The 4,036-nt window shown below is 40.4% G+C and overlaps 1 pseudogene; it reads right to left on the bottom strand.

The window, feature by feature from the left end:
- Positions 1 to 453: 453 nt before the first annotated feature.
- Positions 454 to 2,695, bottom strand: LOC110259572 (ras-related protein Rab-15 pseudogene; annotated as a pseudogene).
- Between the last annotated feature and the right edge of the window lie 1,341 nt (positions 2,696 to 4,036).

Below are 4,036 nucleotides of genomic sequence, written 5' to 3'. Positions count from 1 at the left end.
TGACAGCAGCCACACAGGACACATTGGGGGCTCATGCCGTGTTTTGATAGGAACACAGCAGAGGAGGAGGGACAAAGAGAAGTGAAGTGGGTAGAAACAAGAAAAGGCAGAGGACATCAGATACACTGAGACAGACAGAGCCTTACAGTGGCCTTGACTCCAGACTCAGCCATCATCTGGGAGCTGGGGTGGTGAGGCAGTGCTCATAGCACATCAGGGCCAGTAGCAGGCCTGTAGCTGGAGAAACAGGCTGGAGAGGACACCCCGGTGGAGGGATGTAGGCAAGGCTGCTGATAAAGGACAGTAGAGTTGCTCTCAGGGCCAGGCAGGGGAAGAAGAAGCAAGTAATATGCCAAAGGCCACCCAAAGGAGAGGGGAAGCAGGGGGAGGCCCAGGCTTCCTGTGTGCCTGTAGGCCTCTTAACCAGAAAAGGGATTGTGTGGGTGCTCCACTTCAGAACCCACAGGTTTTGGAAGCATTCTCCAGGCCCTTGGGTTTGCCTTCCTCCTCCTACATCTTGGCCAAGGCCAACTCATGGCTGGTGCACATCCACAGAACTTCCAGCTCTTTCCTGTGGGCCTGCAGCACCAGCTCTGTCAGGTGTGTGAAGGAGTCTTTAATGTTGAGGTTGGTGAAGGCACTTGTTTTGTAGATGTCCATGAAATACTCTCTAGCCAGCTGCTGCCCTTGCTCTCTTCCCATCTGTATTTTCTGCTCCTCATTTACTGTATTTCATATAAGGGTCTTCTGGACACCTTCTTGTGCATACTCCTCCACAATATTGACCAACTTCATGATGTGCTGGTAAGAGTGCTCTCTACTAATGTTGTAGACCAAAAATAATCCCTGGGCCCATAGGTAATACTGCTTTTTGATCATATGATAATTCTCCGTGCACTCTGTGTCTCAGATCTGTATCCACACTTTAATGCCACCTACCTCTATAGTCTTCATCTTGAAGTCAACAAAAGATGGTGGAGATGTGCCAGGAGTGGAACTGGTTCTCAGTGAAGTGGTACAGCAAGCAGGATTTGCCCACCCCAGGGTCCCCAGTCAGCAGCAGCCTGAACAACACAATGTACTGCTTCACCACGGCTGGACCAGAGCAAAGTCAGGACAGAAGTGGAGAGCAAACTCTGGGAGGTGACCCTTGACAGAGGCAGGGGCAAGGCTTGTGTGCAATCCCCAACCATGGTGCATGGCCTGAGGAGGGCAATTTTAACTTCTGAAGAACATTTTATAAAGGAAATATCATTTGTAATCTTTTGCAATAGTCTGTTTTCACTCAACATGATTCTCTTGAGGCCCATTCGTGCTTTTGTGTGTATCAATGTTTGTTCCTTTACTGTCTCTGTGAATTATTCCACAGTACTGAAGACAAATTTTACTCATTGAAAGATGTGGTTTGTTTCTGGTTTTAAACAATTACAGACAAAATTTCTATAAAAAATTTCACAAATGTGATTGTCCAAATATACATTTTCATTTCCTGGGCTAACCGCCCAGAAGTGTGATTTGTAAATTGTTTTAATCTCGTGAAGTCCAATTAATCAAAGCTTACTTTTCTACATAGTGATTTTGATGTCCTATCTATAAACTCTTCACTAGTTCTGGGTTCTAGATATAGGTTTTGCTCTATGTTATTGTCTAAATGGTTTATAATTTTACATTTTACATTTTTTTCTATTTTTAATTAGTTTGATTACATGAAGTTAAGGTCAACATTACTTGTGGTTTGTTTATTTTTCTTATGAATGTCCAATTTCTCCAGCATCATTTTTAAATAGTCAATCTTTCTTTTTTTTTTTTTTTTTGGCTTTTGTCTTTTTGTTGTTGTTGTTGTTGTTGTTGTTTCTATTTCTTGGGCTGCTCCCACGGCATATGGAGGTTCCCAGGCTAGGGGTTGAATCGGAGCTGTAGCCACCGGCCTTCGCCAGAGCCACAGCAATGTGGGATCCGAGCCGCGTCTGCAACCTACACCACAGCTCACGGCAACGCCGGATCATTAACCCACTGAGCAAGGGCAGGGACCGAACCCGCAACCTCATGGTTCCTAGTCGGATTCGTTAACCACTGAGCCACGACGGGAACTCCACTCTTTCTTTTATTGAATTGCATTTGCACATTCATGAAGAATTAATCACACTTTTTCAAGGTCTACTTCTATGTTCTCATTCTGTCCCATTGATTGTTATGCCTGTCTCTCCAGCAGTACCACATATTCTTGTATACTGTAGCTATATAGTAAGTCTTAGCATAGAGTAGTATTCCTTCTTTACATTCTACATTTTAGCTTGTGTTTTAGTTATTCAGGGTCTTTGGCCATTCATATATATTTTAGTATAATCTCATCTGTATCTACAAAATACCTTGCGAGATTATAATTAGCTTTTTATTAAACCTGTAGATAATTTTGTATAGAACCGGTGTCTTTATTTTATTTAGTCTTCCAATTGTAAATTGAGAATGTTACTAATTCATTCAAATCTTTCTGATTTTGTTAATCAGCACTTCTTACACTTTAGTATACAGATCTTGTTCATTTTTCCTTAGTTTCACAAAAGTATTTTATTACACTTGGGTGATTTACATGTTTTCTTAGTTTCTACCTAAGCATTTCATTATACTTGAGGTGATTTAAATGGCATGCATTTAGATTGATTTTTATTTGATCTTTTTTTTTTGACACACCCATGGCTTGTGAAAATTCCCAGGTCAGAGATCAAACCTGCACCTCAGTTTATGCATTTACTACAGCCATATCAGATGCATCAACACTGGATCCTTAACCCACTGAGGAAGGCCAGGGATTGAACCTGCATCTTCCTGGATACTAGTTGAGTTCTTAACCTGGTGAGCCACAATGGGAACGCACAAATTGGTTTTTGAATGTTAAACCTAATGTAATTTTCTAGGGTAAGCTAAATATTGTCCATAATGTTTTTATATATTGCCAGATTCAACTTACTGGAATTTTGTTTAAAATTTTGGAATATATGTTAGGATTGCTACTGCTTTTCTTTTGGTTTTAGGGTCACACTCAAGGCATATGGAAGGTCCCAGGCTAGCCTTAGTGGAGCTGCAATGGCCAGCCTCACAGCAACATGGAATCCAAGGCACGTCTCTGATCTACACCACAGTTCAAAGCAACATTGGATCCTTAACCCACTGAGTGAGGTCAAGGATTGAATGTGCATCCTCATGGATACTGGTCAAGTTCAAGACCCACTGAGCCGCAATGGGAATCCCTCTTTTCTATAATACTTTTTCTTGCATTTTATACCAGGAGAAAACTTTCCAAATAAAATTGGGAAATGTACCTTCTCCTTAGTTTTCTAAAAGAATAAGAAGATATTTACTTCCTTTTCCCTAAACATTATATAGAGTTCCAGTCAAGTCAGCAGGACCTGAATTTTGGGTGGAATTATTTTTTTTATTTATTTATTTTTGCCTGTTTTAGGTCTGACCTGTGGCATATGCAGGTTCCCATGCTAGGGCTCAAATGGGAGCTGTAGCCACTGGCCTATGCCACAGCCACAGCAACTTTGGATCTGAGCCACTTCTGCAACCTACACCACAGCTCATGGCAATGCTGGATCCTTAACCCACTGAAATAGCCCAGAGATCAAACCTGCATCCTCAAGGTTACTAGTAGGATTTGTTTCCACTGAGCCACAATAGGAACTCTAGAATTCTTTTTAATACAAATTTCTATTTGCAATCATCTTCATTCTTGAATTTTTTATAGTGTCTTTCTTAGTGTTCATACACATAATATCCGTATACACGTATATTTAAATTAAACCCCTGCTTATTAATCTTATTTAAGCATAAAGTGCTATTTTAAAGACAATATTGGTGCTGATAACATTTCTTTTATATTTTTCTTATTTATATTGATTTTTAAAAATTATCATTGTGTTATGCATTAAATTTTATTGACATTCAAAATATGTTCCCTGGTTGCCTCTAATTTAAGCATCCTGCATTGTCACTGATGTACATATGCACTACATCTTCCTAATCCATTCATCCA

The sequence above is a fragment of the Sus scrofa genome, chromosome 2 (genome assembly GCF_054392235.1).
Source record: "Sus scrofa isolate SSC_HxYL_T2T_F1_AM1 chromosome 2, Sscrofa_HxYL_maternal_Yorkshire_Landrace_v2.0, whole genome shotgun sequence".
In the NCBI taxonomy this organism is placed as follows: domain Eukaryota; kingdom Metazoa; phylum Chordata; class Mammalia; order Artiodactyla; family Suidae; genus Sus; species Sus scrofa.
This window is presented reverse-complemented; position numbering and strand designations above follow the sequence as displayed.